The sequence below is a fragment of the Phyllobates terribilis genome, unplaced genomic scaffold (assembly GCF_046119375.1).
Source record: "Phyllobates terribilis strain yellow unplaced genomic scaffold, ASM4611937v1 Scaffold_1__5_contigs__length_1240528914, whole genome shotgun sequence".
In the NCBI taxonomy this organism is placed as follows: Eukaryota; Metazoa; Chordata; class Amphibia; order Anura; family Dendrobatidae; genus Phyllobates; species Phyllobates terribilis.
The window spans coordinates 1,230,350,163-1,230,368,612 of NW_027362761.1; the positions used below are offsets into that span (position 1 = coordinate 1,230,350,163).

General features: G+C 56.7%; 1 protein-coding gene across 1 annotated transcript in view; it reads right to left on the minus strand.

Moving 5' to 3' along the window:
- Positions 1-18,450, minus strand: part of M1AP (meiosis 1 associated protein) — a 172,987-nt gene that overhangs the window by 21,433 nt on the left and 133,104 nt on the right. The window lies entirely within an intron of this gene.

The following is an 18,450-nucleotide window of genomic DNA, read 5'->3' on the forward strand; positions in this document are numbered from 1 at the left end:
GGTGGAGGCCGCGGTACGTACAGAGAGAGATAGGTGGAGGCCGCGGTACGTACAGAGAGAGATAGGTGGAGGAAGCGGTACGTACAGAAAGAGATAGGTGGAGGGCGCGGTACGTACAGAGAGAGATAGGTGGAGGCCGCGGTACGTACAGAGAGAGATAGGTAGAGGGCGCGGTACGTACAGAGAGAGATAGGTGGAGGCCGCGGTACGTACAGAGAGAGATAGGTGGAGGCCGCGGTACGTACAGAGAGAGATAGGTGGAGGCCGCGGTACGTACAGAGAGAGATAGGTGGAGGCCGCGGTACGTACAGAGAGAGATAGGTGGAGGCCGCGGTACGTACAGAGAGAGATAGGTGGAGGCCGCGGTACGTACAGAGAGAGATAGGTGGAGGCCGCGGTACGTACAGAGAGAGGTAGGTGGAGGCCGCGGTACGTACAGAGAGAGATAGGTGGAGGCCGCGGTACGTACAGAGAGAGATAGGTGGAGGCCGCGGTACGTACAGAGAGAGATAGGTGGAGGCCGCGGTACGTACAGAGAGAGATAGGTGGATGCCGCGGTACGTACAGAGAGAGGTAGGTGGAGGCCGCGGTGCATACAGAGAGAGATAGGTGGAGGCCGCGGAACATACAGAGAGAGCTAGGTGGAGGCCGCGGAGCATACAGAGAGAGATAGGTGGAGGCCGCGGTACGTACAGAGAGAGGTAGGTGGAGGCCGCGGTACGTACAGAGAGAGATAGGTGGAGGCCGCGGTACGTACAGAGAGAGGTAGGTGGAGGCCGCGGTACGTACAGAGAGAGGTAGGTGGAGGCCGCGGTACGTACAGAGAGATAGGTGGAGGCCGCGGAACATACAGAGAGAGCTAGGTGGAGGACGCGGTACGTACAGAGAGAGATAGGTGGAGGCCGCGGTAAGTACAGGGAGAGCTAGGTGGAGACCACGGGGGGAGAGATAGGTGGAGACCACGGGGGGAGAGATAGAGATAGATAGAGAGATATATATATATATAAAGGTCACAGTATGTACAGAGAGAGACAAAGGTGGAGGCCGCGGTACGTACAGAGAGAGGTAGGTGGAGGCCGCGGTACGTACAGAGAGAGATAGGTGGAGGCCGCGGTACATACAGAGAGAGATAGGTGGAGGCCGCGGTACGTACAGAGAGAGATAGGTGGAGGCCGCGACACGTACAGAGAGAGATAGGTGGAGGCCGCGGTACATACAGATAGAGATAGGTGGAGGCCGCGGTACATACATAGAGAGATAGGTGGAGGCCGCGGTACGTACAGAGAGAGATAGGTGGAGGCCACGGTACGTACAGAGAGAGATAGGTGGAGGCCGTGGTACATACAGAGAGAGATAGGTGGAGGCCGCGGTACGTACAGAGAGAGATAGGTGGAGGCCGCGACACGTACAGAGAGAGATAGGTGGAGGCCGCGGTACATACAGAGAGAGATAAGTGGAGGCCGCGGTACGTACAGAAAGAGCTAGGTGGAGACCGCGGTACATACAGAGAGAGATAGGTGGAGGCCGCGGCACGTACAGAGAGAGATAGGTGGAGGCCACGGTACGTACAGAGGGAGATAGGTGAAGGCGGCGGTACGTACAGAGAGAGATAGGTGGAGGCCGCGCTACATACAGAGGGAGATAGGTGGAGGCCGCGGTACGTACAGAGAGAGCTAGGTGGAGGCCGCGGTACGTACAGAGAGAGATAGGTGGAGGCCGCGGTACATACAGAGAGAGATAGGTGGAGGCCGCGGTACGTACAGAGAGAGATAGGTGGAGGCCGCGACACGTACAGAGAGAGATAGGTGGAGGCCGCGGTACATACAGATAGAGATAGGTGGAGGCCGCGGTACATACATAGAGAGATAGGTGGAGGCCGCGGTACGTACAGAGAGAGATAGGTGGAGGCCACGGTACGTACAGAGAGAGATAGGTGGAGGCCGTGGTACATACAGAGAGAGATAGGTGGAGGCCGCGGTACGTACAGAGAGAGATAGGTGGAGGCCGCGACACGTACAGAGAGAGATAGGTGGAGGCCGCGGTACATACAGAGAGAGATAAGTGGAGGCCGCGGTACGTACAGAAAGAGCTAGGTGGAGACCGCGGTACATACAGAGAGAGATAGGTGGAGGCCGCGGCACGTACAGAGAGAGATAGGTGGAGGCCACGGTACGTACAGAGGGAGATAGGTGAAGGCGGCGGTACGTACAGAGAGAGATAGGTGGAGGCCGCGCTACATACAGAGGGAGATAGGTGGAGGCCGCGGTACGTACAGAGAGAGCTAGGTGGAGGCCGCGGTACGTACAGAGAGAGACAGGTGGAGGCCACGGTACGTACAGAGAGAGATAGGTGGAGGCCGCGGCACGTACAGAGAGAGATAGGTGGAGGCCACGGTACGCACAGAGGGAGATAGGTGGAGGCCACGATACGTACAGAGAGAGATAGGTGGAGGCCGCGGTACGTACAGAGAGATAGGTGGAGGCCGCGGTACGTACAGAGAGAGATAGGTGGAGGCCGCGGTACGTACAGAGAGCTAGGTGGAGGCCGCGGTACGTACAGAGACAGCTAGGTGGAGGCCACGGTACGTACAGAGAGAGATAGGTGGAGGCCGCGGTACGTACAGAGAGAGATAGGTGGAGGCCGCGGTACGTACAGAGAGAGGTAGGTGGAGGCCGCGGTACGTACAGAGAGAGATAGGTGGAGGCCGCGGTACGTACAGAGAGAGATAGGTGGAGGCCGCGGTACGTACAGAGAGAGATAGGTGGAGGCCGCGGTACGTACAGAGAGAGATAGGTGGATGCCGCGGTACGTACAGAGAGAGGTAGGTGGAGGCCGCGGTGCATACAGAGAGAGATAGGTGGAGGCCGCGGAACATACAGAGAGAGCTAGGTGGAGGCCGCGGAACATACAGAGAGAGATAGGTGGAGGCCGCGGTACGTACAGAGAGAGGTAGGTGGAGGCCGCGGTACGTACAGAGAGAGATAGGTGGAGGCCGCGGTACGTACAGAGAGAGGTAGGTGGAGGCCGCGGTACGTACAGAGAGAGGTAGGTGGAGGCCGCGGTACGTACAGAGAGATAGGTGGAGGCCGCAGAACATACAGAGAGAGCTAGGTGGAGGACGCGGTACGTACAGAGAGAGATAGGTGGAGGCCGCGGTAAGTACAGGGAGAGCTAGGTGGAGACCACGGGGGGAGAGATAGGTGGAGACCACGGGGGGAGAGATAGAGATAGATAGAGAGATATATATATATATAAAGGTCACAGTATGTACAGAGAGAGACAAAGGTGGAGGCCGCGGTACGTACAGAGAGAGGTAGGTGGAGGCCGCGGTACGTACAGAGAGAGATAGGTGGAGGCCGCGGTACATACAGAGAGAGATAGGTGGAGGCCGCGGTACGTACAGAGAGAGATAGGTGGAGGCCGCGACACGTACAGAGAGAGATAGGTGGAGGCCGCGGTACATACAGATAGAGATAGGTGGAGGCCGCGGTACATACATAGAGAGATAGGTGGAGGCCGCGGTACGTACAGAGAGAGATAGGTGGAGGCCACGGTACGTACAGAGAGAGATAGGTGGAGGCCGTGGTACATACAGAGAGAGATAGGTGGAGGCCGCGGTACGTACAGAGAGAGATAGGTGGAGGCCGCGACACGTACAGAGAGAGATAGGTGGAGGCCGCGGTACATACAGAGAGAGATAAGTGGAGGCCGCGGTACGTACAGAAAGAGCTAGGTGGAGACCGCGGTACATACAGAGAGAGATAGGTGGAGGCCGCGGCACGTACAGAGAGAGATAGGTGGAGGCCACGGTACGTACAGAGGGAGATAGGTGAAGGCGGCGGTACGTACAGAGAGAGATAGGTGGAGGCCGCGCTACATACAGAGGGAGATAGGTGGAGGCCGCGGTACGTACAGAGAGAGCTAGGTGGAGGCCGCGGTACGTACAGAGAGAGATAGGTGGAGGCCACGGTACGTACAGAGAGAGATAGGTGGAGGCCGCGGCACGTACAGAGAGAGATAGGTGGAGGCCACGGTACGCACAGAGGGAGATAGGTGGAGGCCACGATACGTACAGAGAGAGATAGGTGGAGGCCGCGGTACGTACAGAGAGATAGGTGGAGGCCGCGGTACGTACAGAGAGAGATAGGTGGAGGCCGCGGTACGTACAGAGAGCTAGGTGGAGGCCGCGGTACGTACAGAGACAGCTAGGTGGAGGCCACGGTACGTACAGAGAGAGATAGGTGGAGGCCGCGGTACGTACAGAGAGAGATAGGTGGAGGCCGCGGTACGTACAGAGAGAGATAGGTGGAGGCCGCGGTAAGTACAGAGAGAGATAGGTGGAGGCCGCGGTACGTACAGAGAGAGCTAGGTGGAGGCCGCGGTACGTACAGAGAGAGATAGGTGGAGGCCGCGGTACGTACAGAGAGAGGTAGGTGGAGGCCGCGGTACGTACAGAGAGAGGTAGGTGGAGGCCGCGGTACGTACAGAGAGAGATAGGTGGAGGCCGCGGTACGTACAGAGAGAGATAGGTGGAGGCCGCGGTACATACAGAGAGAGATAAGTGGAGGCCGCGGTACGTACAGAGAGAGATAGGTGGAGGCCGCGGTACGTACAGAGAGAGATAGGTGGAGGCCGCGGTACGTACAGAGAGAGATAGGTGGAGGCCGCGGTACATACAGAGAGAGATAAGTGGAGGCCGCGGTACGTACAGAGAGAGATAGGTGGAGGCCGCGGTACGTACAGAGAGAGATAGGTGGAGGCCGCGGTACGTACAGAGAGTTATAAGTGGAGGCCGCGGTACGTACAGAGAGAGATAGGTGGAGGCCGCGGTACGTACAGAGAGAGATAGGTGGAGGCCGCGGTACGTACAGAGAGAGATAGGTGGAGGCCGCGGTACGTACAGAGAGAGATAGGTGGAGGCCGCGGTACGTACAGAGAGAGATAGGTGGAGGCCGCGGTACGTACAGAGAGAGATAGGTGGAGGCCGCGGTACGTACAGAGAGAGATAGGTGGAGGCCGCGGTACGTACAGAGAGAGATAGGTGGAGGCCGCGGTACGTACAGAGAGAGATAGGTGGAGGCCGCGGTACGTACAGAGAGAGATAGGTGGAGGCCGCGGTACGTACAGAGAGAGCTAGGTGGAGGCCGCGGTACGTACAGAGAGAGCTAGGTGGAGGCCGCGGTACGTACAGAGAGAGATAGGTGGAGGCCGCGGTACGTACAGAGAGAGATAGGTGGAGGCCGCGGTACGTACAGAGATAGGTGGAGGCCGCGGTACGTACAGAGAGAGATAGGTGGAGGCCACGGTACGTACAGAGAGAGATAGGTGGAGGCCACGGTACGTACAGAGAGAGATAGGTGGAGGCCGCGGTACGTACAGAGAGAGATAAGTGGAGGCCGCGGTACGTACAGAGAGAGCTAGGTGGAGGCCGCGGTACGTACAGAGAGAGCTAGGTGGAGGCCGCGGTACGTACAGAGAGAAATAGGTGGAGGCCGCGGTACGTACAGAGAGAGATAGGTGGAGGTCGCGGTACGTACACAGAGAGATAGGTGGAGGCCGCGGTACGTACAGAGAGAGATAGGTGGAGGCCAAGGTACATACAGAGAGAGATAGGTGGAGGCCGCGGTACGTACAGAAAGAGCTAGGTGGAGGCCGCGGTACATACAGAGAGAGATAGGTGGAGGCCAAGGTACATACAGAGAGAGATAGGTGGAGGCCGCGGTACATACAGAGAGAGCTAGGTGGAGGCCGCGGTACGTACAGAGAGAGATAGGTGGAGGCCGCGGAACATACAGAAAGAGATAGGTGGAGGCCGCGGTACGTACAGAGAGAGCTAGGTGGAGGCCGCGGGAGGAGAGATAGAGATAGATAGAGATATATATATATATATATATATAAAGGTCACAGTATGTACAGAGAGAGAAAGGTGAAGGCGGCGGTACGTACAGAGAGAGATAGGTGGAGGCCACGGTACGTACAGAGGGAGATAGGTGGAGGCCACGGTACGTACAGAGAGAGATAGGTGGAGACCGCGGTACATACAGAGAGAGATAGGTGGAGGCGGCGGGACGTACAGAGAGAGATAGGTGGAGGCCAGGGTACGTACAGAGGGAGATAGGTGGAGGCCACGGTACGTACAGAGAGAGATAGGTGGAGGCTGCGGTACGTACAGAGAGAGATAGGTGGAGGCTGCGGTACGTACAGAGAGAGATAAGTGGAGGCCGCGGTAAGTACAGAAAGAGCTAGGTGGAGGCCGCGGCATGTACAGAGAGAGATAGGTGGAGGCCGCGGTACATAAAGAGAGAGATAGGTGGAGGCCGTGGTACGTACAGAGAGAGATAGGTGGAGGCCGCGGCATGTACAGAGAGAGATAGGTGGAGGCCGCGGTACATAAAGAGAGAGATAGGTGGAGGCCGCGGTACGTACAGAGAGAGATAGGTGGAGGCCAAGGTACATACAGAGAGAGATAGGTGGAGGCCAAGGTACATACAGAGAGAGCTAGGTGGAGGCCGCGGTACGTACAGAGAGAGATAGGTGGAGGCCGCGGTACATACAGAAAGAGATAGGTGGAGGCCGCGGTACGTAAAGAGAGAGCTAGGTGGAGGCCGCGGGAGGAGAGACAGAGATAGATAGAGAGATATATATATATATATATATATATATAAAGGTCACAGTATGTACAGAGAGAGACATAGGTGGAGGCCACGGTACGTACAGAGAGAGGTAGGTGGAGGCCGCGGTACGTACAGAGAGAGATAGGTGGAGGCCACGGTACGTACAGAGGGAGATAGGTGGAGGCCACGGTACGTACAGAGAGAGATAAGTGGAGGCCGCGGTACATACAGAGAGAGATAGGTGGAGGCCACATTACGTACAGAGAGAGATAAGTGGAGGCTGCGGTACATACAGAGAGAGATAGGTGGAGGCCGCGGTACGTACAGAGAGAGATAGGTGGAGGCGGCGGGACGTACAGATAGAGATAGGTGGAGGCCGCGACACGTACAGAGAGAGATAAGTGGAGGCCGCGGTACGTACAGAAAGAGCTAGGTGGAGGCCGCGGTACTTAAAGAGAGAGATAGGTGGAGGCCGTGGTACGTACAGAGAGAGATAGGTGGAGGCCGCGGCACGTACAGAGAGAGATAGGTGGAGGCCACGGTACGCACAGAGAGAGATAGGTGGAGGCCGCGGTAAGTACAGAGAGATAGGTGGAGGCCGCGGTACGTACAGAGAGAGATAGGTGGAGGCCGCGGTACGTACAGAGAGAGATAGGTGGAGGCCGCGGTACGTACAGAGAGAGATAGGTGGAGGCCGGGGTACTTACAGAGAGAGCTAGGTGGAGGCCACGGTACGTACAGAGAGAGATAGGTGGAGGCCGCGGTACATACAGAGAGAGCTAGGTGGAGGCCACGGTACGTACAGAGAGAGATAGGTGGAGGCCAAGGTACATACAGAGAGAGATAGGTGGAGGCCAAGGTACATACAGAGAGAGCTAGGTGGAGGCCGCGGTACGTACAGAGAGAGATAGGTGGAGGCCGCGGTACATACAGAAAGAGATAGGTGGAGGCCGCGGTACGTACAGAGAGAGCTAGGTGGAGGCCGCGGGAGGAGAGATAGAGATAGATAGAGATATATATATATATATAAAGGTCACAGTATGTACAGAGAGAGATAGGTGGAGGCCACGGTACGTACAGAGAGAGGTAGGTGGAGGCCGCGGTACGTACAGAGAAAGATAGGTGGAGGCCACGGTACGTACAGAGGTAGATAGGTGGAGGCCACGGTACGTACAGAGAGAGATAGGTGGAGGCCGCGGTACATACAGAGAGAGATAGGTGGAGGGGCGGGACGTACAGAGAGAGATAGGTGGAGGCCGCGACACGTACAGAGAGAGATAAGTGGAGGCCGCGGTACGTACAGAAAGAGCTAGGTGGAGGCCGCGGTACATAAAGAGAGAGATAGGTGGAGGCCGTGGTACGTACAGAGAGAGATAGGTGGAGGCCGCGGTACATAAAGAGAGAGATAGGTGGAGGCCGTAGTACGTTAAGAGAGAGATAGGTGGAGGCCGCGGCACGTACAGAGAGAGATAGGTGGAGGCCACGGTACGTACAGAGAGAGATAGGTGGAGGCCACGGTACGTACAGAGAGAGATAGGTGGAGGCCGCGGTACGTACAGAGAGAGATAGGTGGAGGCCGCGGTACGTACAGAGAGAGATAGGTGGAGACCATGGGGGGGGGGGGGGGGAGATAGATAGAGAGATATATATATAGATGTCACAGTATGTACAGAGAGAGAAAGGTGGAGGCCGCGGTACGTACAGAGGGAGATAGGTGGAGGCCACGGTACGTACAGAGAGAGATAGGTGGAGGCCGCGGTACGTACAGAGAGATAGGTGGAGGGCGCGGTACGTACAGAGAGAGATAGGTGGAGGCCGCGGTACGTACAGAGAGAGATAGGTGGAGGCCGCGGTACGTACAGAGAGAGCTAGGTGGAGGCCACGGTACGTACAGAGAGAGATAGGTGGAGGCCGCGGTACATACAGAGAGAGATAGGTGGAGGCCGCGGTACGTACAGAAAGAGATAGGTGGAGGCCGCGGTAAGTACAGGGAGAGCTAGGTGGAGACCACGGGGGGAGAGATAGGTGGAGACCACGGGGGGAGAGAAAGAGATAGATAGAGAGATATATATATATATAAAGGTCACAGTATGTACAGAGAGAGACAAAGGTGGAGGCCGCGGTACATACAGAGAGAGATAGGTGGAGGACACGGTACGTACAGAGAGAGATAAGTGGAGGCCGCGGTACGTACAGAGAGAGGTAGGTGGAGGCCGCGGTACGTACAGAGAGAGATAGGTGGAGGCCGCGGTACATACAGAGAGAGATATGTGGAGGCCGCGGTACGTACAGAGAGAGATAGGTGGAGGCCGCGACACGTACAGAGAGAGATAGGTGGAGGCCGCGGTACATACAGATAGAGATAGGTGGAGGCCGCGGTACATACAGAGAGAGATAGGTGGAGGCCGCGGTACGTACAGAGAGAGATAGGTGGAGGCCACGGTACGTACAGAGAGAGATAGGTGGAGGCCGCGGTACGTACAGAGAGAGATAGGTGGAGGCCGCGACACGTACAGAGAGAGATAGGTGGAGGCCGCGGTACATACAGAGAGAGATAAGTGGAGGCCGCGGTACGTACAGAGGGAGATAGGTGGAGGCCACGGTACGTACAGAGGGAGATAGGTGGAGGCCACGGTACGTACAGAGGGAGATAGGTGGAGGCCACGGTACGTACAGAGGGAGATAGGTGGAGGCCACGGTACGTACAGAGAGAGATAGGTGGAGGCCACGGTACGTACAGAGGGAGATAGGTGGAGGCCACGGTACGTACAGAGAGAGATTGGTGGAGGCCGCGGTACGTACAGAGAGAGATAGGTGGAGGCCGCGGTACGTACAGAGAGAGATAGGTGGAGGCCACGGTACGTACAGAGGGAGATAGGTGGAGGCCACGGTACGTACAGAGGGAGATAGGTGGAGGCCACGGTACGTACAGAGAGAGATAGGTGGAGGCCGTGGTACGTACAGAGAGAGATAGGTGGAGGCCGTGGTACATACAGAGAGAGATAGGTGGAGGCCACGGTACGTACAGAGGGAGATAGGTGGAGGCCACTGTACGTACAGAGAGAGATAGGTGGAGGCCGCGGTACGTACAGAGAGAGATAGGTGGAGGCCGCGGTACGTACAGAGAGAGATAGGTGGAGGCCGCGGTACGTACAGAGAGAGATAAGTGGAGGCCGCGGTACGTACAGAGAGAGATAGGTGGAGGCCGCGGTACGTACAGAGAGATAGGTGGAGGGCGCGGTACATACAGAGAGAGATAGGTAGGGGCCGCGGTACATACAGAGAGAGATAGGTGGAGGCCGCGGTACGTACAGAGAGAGCTAGGTGGAGGCCGCGGTACTTACAGAGAGAAATAGGTGGAGGCCGCGGTACGTACAGAGAGAGATAGGTGGAGGCCGCGGTACGTACAGAGAGAGATAGGTGGAGGCCGCGGTACATACAGAGAGAGATAGGTGGAGGCCAAGGAACATACAGAGAGAGATAGGTGGAGGCCGCGGTACGTACAGAAAGAGCTAGGTGGAGGCCGCGGTACGTACAGAGAGAGCTAGGTGGAGGCCAAGGTACATACAGAGAGAGATAGGTGGAGGCCGCGGTACATACAGAGAGAGCTAGGTGGAGGCCGCGGTACGTACAGAGAGAGATAGGTGGAGGCCGCGGTACGTACAGAGAGAGCTAGGTGGAGGCCGCGGGAGGAGAGATAGAGATAGATAGAGAGATATATATATATATATATATATATATATATATAAAGGTCACAGTATGTACAGAGAGAGAAAGGTGAAGGCGGCGGTACGTACAGAGAGAGGTAGGTGGAGGCGGCGGGACGTACAGAGAGAGATAGGTGGAGGCCACGGTACGTACAGAGGGAGATAGGTGGAGGCCACGGTACGTACAGAGAGAGATAGGTGGAGGCCGTGGTACGTACAGAGAGAGATAGGTGGAGGCTGCGGTACGTACAGAGAGAGATAAGTGGAGGCCGCGGTACGTACAGAAAGAGCTAGGTGGAGGCCGCGGCATGTACAGAGAGAGATAGGTGGAGGCCGCGGTACATAAAGAGAGAGATAGGTGGAGGCCGTGGTACGTACAGAGAGAGATAGGTGGAGGCCGCGGCATGTACAGAGAGAGATAGGTGGAGGCCGCGGTACATAAAGAGAGAGATAGGTGGAGGCCGCGGTACATACAGAGAGAGATAGGTGGAGGCCAAGGTACATACAGAGAGAGATAGGTGGAGGCCAAGGTACATACAGAGAGAGCTAGGTGGAGGCCGCGGTACGTACAGAGAGAGATAGGTGGAGGCCGCGGTACATACAGAAAGAGATAGGTGGAGGCCGCGGTACGTACAGAGAGAGCTAGGTGGAGGCCGCGGGAGGAGAGACAGAGATAGATAGAGAGATATATATATATATATATAAAGGTCACAGTATGTACAGAGAGAGATAGGTGGAGGCCACGGTACGTACAGAGAGAGGTAGGTGGAGGCCGCGGTACGTACAGAGAGAGATAGGTGGAGGCCACGGTACGTACAGAGGGAGATAGGTGGAGGCCACGGTACGTACAGAGAGAGATAGGTGGAGGCCGTGGTACGTACAGAGAGAGATAGGTGGAGGCGGCGGGACGTACAGATAGAGATAGGTGGAGGCCGCGACACGTACAGAGAGAGATAAGTGGAGGCCGCGGTACGTACAGAAAGAGCTAGGTGGAGGCCGCGGTACTTAAAGAGAGAGATAGGTGGAGGCGGTGGTACGTACAGAGAGAGATAGGTGGAGGCCGCGGCACGTACAGAGAGAGATAGGTGGAGGCCACGGTACGTACAGAGAGAGATAGGTGTAGGCCGCGGTACGTACAGAGAGATAGGTGGAGGCCGCGGTACGTACAGAGAGAGATAGGTGGAGGCCGCGGTACGTACAGAGAGAGTTAGGTGGAGGCCGCGGTACGTACAGAGAGAGATAGGTGGAGGCCGCGGTACGTACAGAGAGAGCTAGGTGGAGGCCACGGTACGTACAGAGAGAGATAGGTGGAGGCCGCGGTACATACAGAGAGAGATAGGTGGAGGCCGCGGTACGTACAGAGAGAGATAGGTGGAGGCCAAGGTACATACAGAGAGAGATAGGTGGAGGCCAAGGTACATACAGAGAGAGCTAGGTGGAGGCCGCGGTACGAACAGAGAGATAGGTGGAGGCCGCGGTACATACAGAAAGAGATAGGTGGAGGCCGCGGTACGTACAGAGAGAGCTAGGTGGAGGCCGCGGGAGGAGAGATAGAGATAGATAGAGATATATATATATATATAAAGGTCACAGTATGTACAGAGAGAGATAGGTGGAGGCCACGGTACGTACAGAGAGAGGTAGGTGGAGGCCGCGGTACGTACAGAGAAAGATAGGTGGAGGCCACGGTACGTACAGAGGTAGATAGGTGGAGGCCACGGTACGTACAGAGAGAGATAGGTGGAGGCCGCGGTACATACAGAGAGAGATAGGTGGAGGCGGCGGGACGTACAGAGAGAGATAGGTGGAGGCCGCGACACGTACAGAGAGAGATAAGTGGAGGCCGCGGTACGTACAGAAAGAGCTAGGTGGAGGCCGCGGTACATAAAGAGAGAGATAGGTGGAGGCCGTGGTACGTACAGAGAGAGATAGGTGGAGGCCGCGGCACGTACAGAGAGAGATAGGTGGAGGCCACGGTACGTACAGAGAGAGATAGGTGGAGGCCACGGTACATACAGAGAGATAGGTGGAGGCCGCGGTACGTACAGAGAGAGATAGGTGGAGGCCGCGGTACATAAAGAGAGAGATAGGTGGAGGCCGCGGTACATAAAGAGAGAGAAAGGTGGAGGCCGTGGTACGTACAGAGAGAGATAGGTGGAGGCCGCGGTACATAAAGAGAGAGAAAGGTGGAGGCCGTGGTACGTACAGAGAGAGATAGGTGGAGGCCGCGGTACATAAAGAGAGAGATAGGTGGAGGCCGTGGTACGTACAGAGAGAGATAGGTGGAGGCCGCGGCACGTACAGAGAGAGATAGGTGGAGGCCACGGTACGTACAGAGAGAGATAGGTGGAGGCCGCGGTACGTACAGAGAGAGATAGGTGAAGGCCGCGGTACGTACAGAGAGAGATAGGTGGAGACCATGGGGGGGGGGGGGGGGGAGAGATAGATAGAGAGATATATATATAGATGTCACAGTATGTACAGAGAGAGAAAGGTGGAGGCCGCGGTACGTACAGAGGGAGATAGGTGGAGGCCACGGTACGTACAGAGAGAGATAGGTGGAGGCCGCGGTACGTACAGAGAGATAGGTGGAGGGCGCGGTACGTACAGAGAGAGATAGGTGGAGGCCGCGGTACGTACAGAGAGAGATAGGTGGAGGCCGCGGTACGTACAGAGAGAGCTAGGTGGAGGCCACGGTACGTACAGAGAGAGATAGGTGGAGGCCGCGGTACATACAGAGAGAGATAGGTGGAGGCCGCGGTACGTACAGAAAGAGATAGGTGGAGGCCGCGGTAAGTACAGGGAGAGCTAGGTGGAGACCACGGGGGGAGAGATAGGTGGAGACCACGGGGGGAGAGATAGAGATAGATAGAGAGATATATATATATATAAAGGTCACAGTATGTACAGAGAGAGACAAAGGTGGAGGCCGCGGTACATACAGAGAGAGATAGGTGGAGGACACGGTACGTACAGAGAGAGATAAGTGGAGGCCGCGGTACGTACAGAGAGAGGTAGGTGGAGGCCGCGGTACGTACAGAGAGAGATAGGTGGAGGCCGCGGTACATACAGAGAGAGATATGTGGAGGCCGCGGTACGTACAGAGAGAGATAGGTGGAGGCCGCGACACGTACAGAGAGAGATAGGTGGAGGCCGCGGTACATACAGATAGAGATAGGTGGAGGCCGCGGTACATACAGAGAGAGATAGGTGGAGGCCGCGGTACGTACAGAGAGAGATAGGTGGAGGCCACGGTACGTACAGAGAGAGATAGGTGGAGGCCGTGGTACATACAGAGAGAGATAGGTGGAGGCCGCGGTACGTACAGAGAGAGATAGGTGGAGGCCGCGACACGTACAGAGAGAGATAGGTGGAGGCCGCGGTACATACAGAGAGAGATAAGTGGAGGCCGCGGTACGTACAGAAAGAGCTAGGTGGAGGCCGCGGTACATACAGAGAGAGATAGGTGGAGGCCGCGGCACGTACAGAGAGAGATAGGTGGAGGCCACGGTACGTACAGAGGGAGATAGGTGAAGGCGGCGGTACGTACAGAGAGAGATAGGTGGAGGCCGCGGTACATACAGAGGGAGATAGGTGGAGGCCGCGGTACGTACAGAGGGAGATAGGTGGAGGCCGCGGTACGTACAGAGAGAGCTAGGTGGAAGCCGCGGTACGTACAGAGAGAGATAGGTGGAGGCCACGGTACGTACAGAGAGAGATAAGTGGAGGCTGCGGTACGTACAGAGAGAGGTAGGTGGAGGCCGCGGTACATACAGAGAGAGATAGGTGGAGGCCGCGACACGTACAGAGAGAGATAGGTGGAGGCCGCGGTACATACAGAGAGAGATAAGTGGAGGCCGCGGTACGTACAGAAAGAGCTAGGTGGAGGCCGCGGTACATACAGAGAGAGACAGGTGGAGGCCGCGGCATGTACAGAGAGAGATAGGTGGAGGCCACGGTACGTACAGAGGGAGATAGGTGAAGGCGGCGGTACGTACAGAGAGAGATAGGTGGAGGCCGCGGTACATACAGAGGGAGATAGGTGGAGGCCGCGGTACGTACAGAGGGAGATAGGTGGAGGCCGCGGTACGTACAGAGGGAGATAGGTGGAGGCCGCGGTACGTACAGAGAGAGCTAGGTGGAGGCCGCGGTACGTACAGAGACAGATAGGTGGAGGCCACGGTACGTACAGAGAGAGATAAGTGGAGGCTGCGGTACGTACAGAGAGAGGTAGGTGGAGGCCGCGGTACATACAGAGAGAGATAGGTGGAGGCCGCGACACGTACAGAGAGAGATAGGTGGAGGCCGCGGTACATACAGAGAGAGATAAGTGGAGGCCGCGGTACGTACAGAGAGAGATAGGTGGAGGCCGCGGTACGTACAGAGAGAGATAAGTGGAGGCTGCGGTACGTACAGAGAGAGGTAGGTGGAGGCCGCGGTACGTACAGAGAGAGATAGGTGGAGGCCGCGACACGTACAGAGAGAGATAGGTGGAGGCCGCGGTACATACAGAGAGAGATAAGTGGAGGCCGCGGTACATACAGAGAGAGATAGGTGGAGGCCACATTACGTACAGAGAGAGATAAGTGGAGGCTGCGGTACATACAGAGAGAGATAGGTGGAGGCCGCGACACGTACAGAGAGAGATAGGTGGAGGCCGCGGTACATACAGAGAGAGATAAGTGGAGGCCGCGGTAGTACAGAAAGAGCTAGGTGGAGGCCGCGGTACATAGAGAGAGAGATAGGTGGAGGCCGCGGTACATACAGAGAGAGATAGGTGGAGGCCACGGTACGTACAGAGGGAGATAGGTGGAGGCCACGGTACGTACAGAGGGAGATAGGTGGAGGCCACGGTACGTACAGAGAGAGATAGGTGGAGGCCACGGTACGTACAGAGGGAGATAGGTGGAGGCCACGGTACGTACAGAGAGAGATTGGTGGAGGCCGCGGTACGTACAGAGAGAGATAGGTGGAGGCCGCGGTACGTACAGAGAGAGATAGGTGGAGGCCACGGTACGTACAGAGGGAGATAGGTGGAGGCCACGGTACGTACAGAGGGAGATAGGTGGAGGCCACGGTACGTACAGAGAGAGATAGGTGGAGGCCGTGGTACGTACAGAGAGAGATAGGTGGAGGCCGTGGTACATACAGAGAGAGATAGGTGGAGGCCACGGTACGTACAGAGGGAGATAGGTGGAGGCCACGGTACGTACAGAGAGAGATAGGTGGAGGCCGCGGTACGTACAGAGAGAGATAGGTGGAGGCCGCGGTACGTACAGAGAGAGATAGGTGGAGGCCGCGGTACGTACAGAGAGAGATAAGTGGAGGCCGCGGTACGTACAGAGAGAGATAGGTGGAGGCCGCGGTACGTACAGAGAGATAGGTGGAGGGCGCGGTACATACAGAGAGAGATAGGTAGGGGCCGCGGTACATACAGAGAGAGATAGGTGGAGGCCGCGGTACGTACAGAGAGAGCTAGGTGGAGGCCGCGGTACTTACAGAGAGAAATAGGTGGAGGCCGCGGTACATACAGAGAGAGATAGGTGGAGGCCAAGGTACATACAGAGAGAGATAGGTGGAGGCCGCGGTACGTACAGAAAGAGCTAGGTGGAGGCCGCGGTACGTACAGAGAGAGCTAGGTGGAGGCCAAGGTACATACAGAGAGAGATAGGTGGAGGCCGCGGTACATACAGAGAGAGCTAGGTGGAGGCCGCGGTACGTACAGAGAGAGATAGGTGGAGGCCGCGGTACGTACAGAGAGAGCTAGGTGGAGGCCGCGGTACGTACAGAGAGAGATAGGTGGAGGCCACGGTACGTACAGAGAGAGATAAGTGGAGGCTGCGGTACGTACAGAGAGAGGTAGGTGGAGGCCGCGGTACATAGAGAGAGATAGGTGGAGGCCGCGACACGTACAGAGAGAGATAGGTGGAGGCCGCGGTACATACAGAGAGAGATAAGTGGAGGCCGCGGTACGTACAGAGAGAGATAGGTGGAGGCCGCGGTACGTACAGAGAGAGATAAGTGGAGGCTGCGGTACGTACAGAGAGAGGTAGGTGGAGGCCGCGGTACGTACAGAGAGAGATAGGTGGAGGCCGCGACACGTACAGAGAGAGATAGGTGGAGGCCGCGGTACATACAGAGAGAGATAAGTGGAGGCCGCGGTACATACAGAGAGAGATAGGTGGAGGCCACATTACGTACAGAGAGAGATAAGTGGAGGCTGCGGTACATACAGAGAGAGATAGGTGGAGGCCGCGGTACGTACAGAGAGAGATAGGTGGAGGCCGCGACACGTACAGAGAGAGATAGGTGGAGGCCGCGACACGTACAGAGAGAGATAGGTGGAGGCCGCGGTACGTACAGAAAGAGCTAGGTGGAGGCCGCGGTACATACAGAGAGAGATAGGTGGAGGCCGCGGTACATACAGAGAGAGATAGGTGGAGGCCGCGGTACGTACAGAGAGAGATAGGTGGAGGCCACCGTACGTACAGAGGGAGATAGGTGGAGGCCACGGTACGTACAGAGGGAGATAGGTGGAGGCCACGGTACGTACAGAGAGAGATAGGTGGAGGCCGCGGTACGTACAGAGAGATAGGTGGAGGGCGCGGTACGTACAGAGAGAGATAGGTGGAGGCTGCGGTACGTACAGAGAGAGATTGGTGGAGGCCGCGGTACGTACAGAGAGCTAGGTGGGGGCCGCGGTACATACAGAGAGAGCTAGGTGGAGGCCACGGTACGTACAGAGAGAGATAGGTGGAGGCCGTGGTACATACAGAGAGAGATAGGTGGAGGCCGTGGTACGTACAGAGAGAGATAGGTGGAGGCCGCGGTACGTACAGAGAGAGATAGGTGGAGGCCACGGTACGTACAGAGAGAGATAGGTGGAGGCCGCGGTACGTACAGAGAGAGATAGGTGGAGGCCGCGGTACATACAGAGAGAGATAGGTGGAGGCCGCGGTACGTACAGAGAGAGATAGGTGGAGGCCGCGGTACATACAGAGAGAGATAAGTGGAGGCCGCGGTACGTACAGAGAGAGATAGGTGGAGGCCGCGGTACGTACAGAGAGAGATAAGTGGAGGCTGCGGTACGTACAGAGAGAGATAGGTGGAGGCCGCGGTACGTACAGAGGGAGATAGGTGGAGGCCACGGTACGTACAGAGAGAGATAGGTGGAGGCCGCGGTACGTACAGAGAGAGATAGGTGGAGGCCGCGGTACGTACAGAGAGAGATAGGTGGAGGCCGCGGTACATACAGAGAGAGATAGGTGGAGGCCAAGGTACATACAGAGAGAGATAGGTGGAGGCCGCGGTACGTACAGAAAGAGCTAGGTGGAGGCCGCGGTACGTACAGAGAGAGATAGGTGGAGGCCAAGGTACATACAGAGAGAGATAGGTGGAGGCCACGGTACATACAGAGAGAGCTAGGTGGAGGCCGCGGTACGTACAGAGAGAGATAGGTGGAGGCCGCGGAACATACAGAAAGAGATAGGTGGAGGCCGCGGTACGTACAGAGAGAGCTAGGTGGAGGCCGCGGGAGGAGAGATAGAGATAGATAGAGATATATATATATATATATATATATATATATAAAGGTCACAGTATGTACAGAGAGAGAAAGGTGAAGGCGGCGGTACGTACAGAGAGAGGTAGGTGGAGGCCGCGGTACGTACAGAGAGAGATAGGTGGAGGCCACGGTACGTACAGAGGGAGATAGGTGGAGGCCACGGTACGTACAGAGAGAGATAGGTGGAGACCGCGGTACATACAGAGAGAGATAGGTGGAGGCGGCGGGACGTACAGAGAGAGATAGGTGGAGGCCACGGTACGTACAGAGGGAGATAGGTGGAGGCCACGGTACGTACAGAGAGAGATAGGTGGAGGCCGTGGTACGTACAGAGAGAGATAGGTGGAGGCTGCGGTACGTACAGAGAGAGATAAGTGGAGGCCGCGGTACGTACAGAAAGAGCTAGGTGGAGGCCGCGGCATGTACAGAGAGAGATAGGTGGAGGCCGCGGTACATAAAGAGAGAGATAGGTGGAGGCCGTGGTACGTACAGAGAGAGATAGGTGGAGGCCGCGGCATGTACAGAGAGAGATAGGTGGAGGCCGCGGTACATAAAGAGAGAGATA